At 37.8% G+C, this 5,856-nt stretch overlaps 1 long non-coding RNA gene across 1 annotated transcript; it reads right to left on the bottom strand.

Moving 5' to 3' along the window:
• Positions 1-78: 78 nt before the first annotated feature.
• On the bottom strand, positions 79-5,042 carry LOC125482655. The gene is made up of 4 exons (XR_007261715.1): positions 4,952-5,042; positions 2,968-3,047; positions 2,834-2,878; positions 79-1,948 (listed from the first exon to the last, which is right to left on the bottom strand). It is a non-coding gene; the product is annotated as an uncharacterized LOC125482655 (long non-coding RNA).
• Positions 5,043-5,856: the final 814 nt, after the last annotated feature.

The raw sequence follows: 5,856 nt of genomic DNA, 5'->3' as shown, positions 1-5,856 counted from the left end.
AACGTTAACTCTGATTTTTCCTTCACAGATGCTGCCAGACCTGCTTAGCTTTTCCAGCAACTTTGTTTTTGTTCCTGATTTACAGCATTCGCAGTTCTTTCGGTTTTTATGCCTAATCTCTTATTGCTCACACGCACCTCTTGGACAAATCCATCACATAACAGAAAAGTTGTTGACCTAGACGAAGAGCACAAGGTGTTTCAGAGTGAACAATCATTTCTCCAGATTATAAAACCTTGGTTCCATAGGGAATTAGGATCTTGGGATAAAACCTTTTGTTACATCTCAAAATTAAAGCTTGAACAGTTAAAGTAGCCAGATAAAATATTCTACAATGGAGAAAACACTAGCATCTTACTACAAGCAAATTCAAACTTACTATCACATTCTGTGAAACATTATTTCAAAGTCATGCTCTAAATTGATTTTCAACAAACTGATTTAGATTAATAATCTGTGAAAGTTAACCGTCCATGTCTAGTTTATCTTGTAAGTTAATTTCCGTGTTCAGTTTGTAAGTCAATCTGGGCTTCAATTTTAATAACTACTGAATTTTTTTTTTAAGAAAAAGAGTAGCTGGATAAACATTCTGTGAGCAATAAACCATACAGGCTAAAAGGAATCCAATTTAGTTTCTGAATTAACTAATCTTAGAAGTTAGAATTCTACAATTTCGCACAATGTTGAGGGGGATATCCTTCTAACGAACCCGACTGTCAAAAGCAAGGCTGGCATGAAGGTGGATGACATCAGAAACAAGCCAGTTTGCAATGTCCCTGTAGTTGAATTCTCCATTCGGGATCAGTAAAGGTTAGCTTCAAGTGACTTTGAAATTACACCCAGCACAAGTCAGTGTCCTCAGAAGAGGGAAGAAAAGTGGCAATTTTCAGAAATATCTTGCAGCCTTAAAAGATTCAAATTCCACTGTTCACAATACTAGTTGCATACCATAAAAAAAACATATGGCATTATTAGAGTGCCTCACTCCAGTACAACATTTAAAACATGACCTCAGTTTTACCTTTTAAAAACAAATCATGTTTGCAGGCCATCATGCACTTTTTCTGCCTCAGCAGATGGCCAAGTATCCTTCTAAAAGGCCTCAGGCAATGTAATTTCTGAGTCAGCTGCAAGATGTAGAAGACATACATGAAATGGTTTATCTGCCTCATTTCTGGTAAGGAAGAATGGTCCTGCACTCAGCACCAAACTCAACCCATGTGAGCAGGTCTTAACTAAGTCAACTTACTTTCCCAACAAGTTATATTGTTGGTTCAGGTGGTAACCTACGTAGTTCACTTGAGATTTGGATTATATTACTGATATAAAATTCTCTGTTGTACGTGAAATTGGGCCATTTCATAGACCATAGAAGTGCCTCTAAGTTGGTATTAATTGACACCCTGCCCTGGACAAGTCATAGGACGGCGTGTAAAAAGGGAAAAAATGGATACAGTGGTGCAGTCATGGAAATTCATCTAAGGTCAGGTCTAGGTATATCATTAGGCTATCTAACAGTGTTATATATGACTTGGAAGAACTTGATGGGTGCCTGACAAGGGAATGGTTCCACTGCTCAGCATCAGCATTTCCTCACGTCAAGAACTCAAAATTCACATTTAAATGTTAGGTATATCTGTATATACAGGTGCTGAACTTTAAAATTCCAAACAATCACCCCCAATACAAACTAAAACATGTGTATGTAAAAAAAGTGCTTGTCTCCTCTACATTCTGTAGTTTTTTTAAACTAAAGATCCATTGCAAAGGTTTCTTTACTACAACTGTACACCAGTACTTTTAGAATTGCCGTAACGCATTTTAAAATCTAATTTTACCAAAATTAAAGAAATTCAAACATTATTGGAATGCAGCATATGGGGGAAAATGTTGAGGTAGCTTACCAGAAAATGATCCTGATTGCGCTGTCAAATTATGCACATGGTTTCTACAAAATTAAGTTTCAGCTCATTAATCAATAATCATAAATACATTTTCTAATTGTTTCTAATTTGTTGATCTTGAAATCTGTAAAAATCCAGTTAAATTTTGAGGAGAATTAATAGTAACCCTTGCTTGTTGTTATTATTCCCCTTTTCAAGGCTACCTCCACTCTGTTTCAAGGCTCCAGCAATGCCATTCAGTAAATGGACTACAATAATTATGCAAGAATTCCCAGGTTCATTTATCCATCTCTCCTATGGAAAAGTGACTGGATTATGACAAAGTCAGCCTAGTTGAGACTGAGGTATTTCCATTTGGGAAAACTGTACTTTCAGTAGCACTGATGCAACAATGTGGTTGGCCCCTATATCAATTCTCTTATCTGAATTTTTACAAAATTTCAACATCATTCATAAAAGAAAATTCAAAGGAGACAATAGCATGATTTGTGAATTAGGCCGAGAGCTTGGAGCATAAGATTCAAACTAAAATCAATTGACTGTCAAAACAGTGCAACAATCAAATAAGATCGAGGCATATTCAAGTACAAGGTACCATTGGTGATTTTGGTGCAAAAATATAATATAAAGCAAAAGAACAGTGACACAATCGCACTCCTACAGCAAGTTATTAAGGTAAAATATTTCAAATAACTTCACAAAAGGAAGCAGAATAAATCTGATCAAAGACTTGGTTAAGACAGAAACAGTAAGAAATTTTGGTGGTGTGAGGGATGTAGCAAGATGGAAGGTTGTAACAGAATTCCAAATCTCAAAAGGATTGCTGCAAATGGAATTGATGCCCCTTTCCAACTCTCAACAATTATTAATTCAGTTAAGTATTTATTCGTACACAATCCTCACAAGCTTTAGAAATACTCTTTACTTACTGCCAGAATTCTCTCAACTTCTTCTGCACAGCAGGGTCCGAGTTGCTGAAATTTGAAGAGTTGTGAAACTTTAGATATTTAACAAAACAAAAAATAATGATTGTAATGTGAAGTATATTTAGAACACCTCATACCATGAACATGCATCAGAAAAACCAGTTTCCGCTGGTAGGATCTTCAATTCATGAACAACTAGATAGAATTCACAATCTTCCTGAAGGGGTGAAAAAACAAATTAGGTATTACTAGTAGTATCAGAAGGCTGTTCACGGGATTGCAGCACTTAATAGGTCTGATAACTCTTGAATGTCTTTGTTCACCACGGCCAAGATTGATGAATCACTCGGCAGATAATCCCAGCCCAGCAAGATCTCTGCAACCTGCCTGGCACATGAACTGGCCAGATGTTCCAGATTCAAATCTTGTTCTTACTCCTAAATTACTCTAAACAGTGAAGTCAATCTCTGGATGCTCAAGAACTGCCTCTGACCATTTCACCAATCATCCACCGTCACCTCAAACACACATCGTCACTTGCCAAGGACAACTATCTTATCTCACTAACTGAGAATATCCAAATGGCTGCCATAGCCTCCTAATCCCTACCAATGTCTAGTAAATATCCACGTCTCGCTCTGCATTAATCATTTCGGGCAAAGCCTTCAGTCATTATTTCAACGCTGGAATTTTCTTCACAAACCTCTCATGAGCCTGCTCTGCCAGTCAAAAAGATCATGGTTAATCTTTTGCTTCAACTATTACCTCTTACATCAGCCTGAATACCTAGACCTCCTTGGAATCCAAGAATCTATCAATTTGAGTCTTGAAATTACTTAATAGCAGACCATCCCCAGCAATGGGAAACAGACTACCAAATATTCACAACATTTTGGAGGGAGGTTTCTCCTTTACTTAGTCTGAGACTGTAGCCTCATGTTTTAGACACTTGGTCAGAGCATCTACCTGTTCCTAATTTTCTCCAAGTGTGATAACCTATTAATAGGCTTCCTTGGTTTAATTTCTGTTAATACCATTATCACTTCATCCCAAGATTCAGTCTAGTAAACCTTCTTGCTGTTACACACCACATCTTTTACAGAAAGGCTAGATGAACCATTTGATAAACTAACTACTTGCTGCATGCTACATTTGCTAAACCAAGCTTCAGCGGAAGGAGGGAAGGTTCCATGCAGATTGAGAGAGTGGTAAGGAAGGAATGCATGCATGCGGGGCCAGAAAGGTTGGGGACACAACAGAGCGTGGAAGCAAGGTTGATGGGGTACGTGCAGGCACTGAGGTGGTATGAGAGCGCACACGGAGTTGCTACTGAGGGTACAAAAGAGACAGGATTGTGAGTGGTACAGTGTGGCATGTGCATAACTGCTGAGCTTCCACCTTGGCCTCCCACTTTCATCATCCCTACCTGCTCCCTCCCGATACTCATCCTCACACTTTCTTTAACGCTCTATTGTGCAATCTCCTTCTGCCTCCCCCCAGTAAACAAACATCTTGCTCTTGGCGACAGCTGTTTTCATCACTCTGCTCTCAATCTAGTGACTTTATTTGCCAATAACATTCCCTCGAAGCTGTACATCTCCAACATTCTGCGCATTTCGATCACCATGCCAAAACAGATTGCAGCACTGATTTACACTGCCAGATGTTGCTGCCACATCCAAATCTCAGAGGACCATAAGACGAAAGAAAAATTAGAGGGAACACTGCTTGCCACCATACTCAAATATTTTGTTTATGCTTTCTCACGCCTTAGTTAATTTCTCTTTAATGTTTCCCACTGCTTACAAAATCTTTTACTTCAAAAGAATTTTGAGACTATTATTTTCTCCAATGTTCTACTTGAATGCAAATTAGAAGCCTAAATGTCACGGTTTAATGTCTTTCTGCATTATCTCTTAATACATTGTACTGTTGCCTAACTACAATATATTGCTGCGAAATCTTGTTTTGCATGCAATCAATATTTTCCAATCATTTGTAAACCACAGAATTTTTTTTTTTTTAAAAGGACCGTGACTTTTCAGAGAGAATTCTGTCCTACCCACCACACTCTAAGTCAAAGCCAAAATTAATCAAACTACCATTAACTTCATTACTTACCAGCTCCAGTTCCAATTTGAGCAGAACATTGAATTTTCTCAAAATAACAATTTTGTTTTTGATATCATTGAATGTATAATTTTCTTCCTCCCTAAAAGTGGAGAACAGAAATGCATATTTCTGATGTACAAACTTTTAACAATATCTACAATAAGCTTTTGATAACAGGGAAGAACCTCAATATACACATTTTTATGAATTTACGTTGTCTGAACTTAGTTTGTATGGAGGAGAATGTATGGAATTTAAAAACTGAAATACTGAAGTCGGAAAAACATTACGAATTTGTGAATCTGCACGTCTGTGCTCTTTGATCTCATCCCTGAGACACATCAAAATACTTCACCAGTGACTCATCTGGGCATAGGAACTTTTCTCACACATACACGTACACAAAAAAAAAAATGAATGCACAGTAAATATGTTCCATACTAAGGATCCATACAAAGTGGTAAATACAACTGTCATTACACAGGTGCAACTACCAGTGGAATGTTTCAATTTATCACAACAGGTTTTATGCAAAAAATAAATGAACCTGTAGCATTAAGTGCACACTTGGATGTAAGCAGGAAGGAAATTTGAAGTTAAGATGGGCAGTAGCTGCAATAAGTTGCATAGGCGACTGGAGAGTAGCACACCTAAGAAATGAGAACTGTGGGTGAAAGAAAAGACAGCAAGTGTACATTGGAAAATTAACAGAGCACCATATAGCTTAGACTGCACTACGGTTTTGACATTTGTCTCATTTGATTCTCTAAGATCGAACAAACTGAAAGTGGTCAGGTCATTGTTAAGGAGATAGCAGGAACTGCAGATGCTGGAGAATCTGAGATAACAAGGTGTAGAGCTGGATGAACACAGCAGGCCAAGCAGCATCAGAGGAGCAGGAAGGCTGACGTTTC

This window comes from Rhincodon typus, unplaced genomic scaffold, assembly GCF_021869965.1.
Source record: "Rhincodon typus isolate 14 unplaced genomic scaffold, sRhiTyp1.1 hic_rhity00014354, whole genome shotgun sequence".
Lineage (NCBI taxonomy): Eukaryota > Metazoa > Chordata > Chondrichthyes > Orectolobiformes > Rhincodontidae > Rhincodon > Rhincodon typus.
This window is presented reverse-complemented; position numbering and strand designations above follow the sequence as displayed.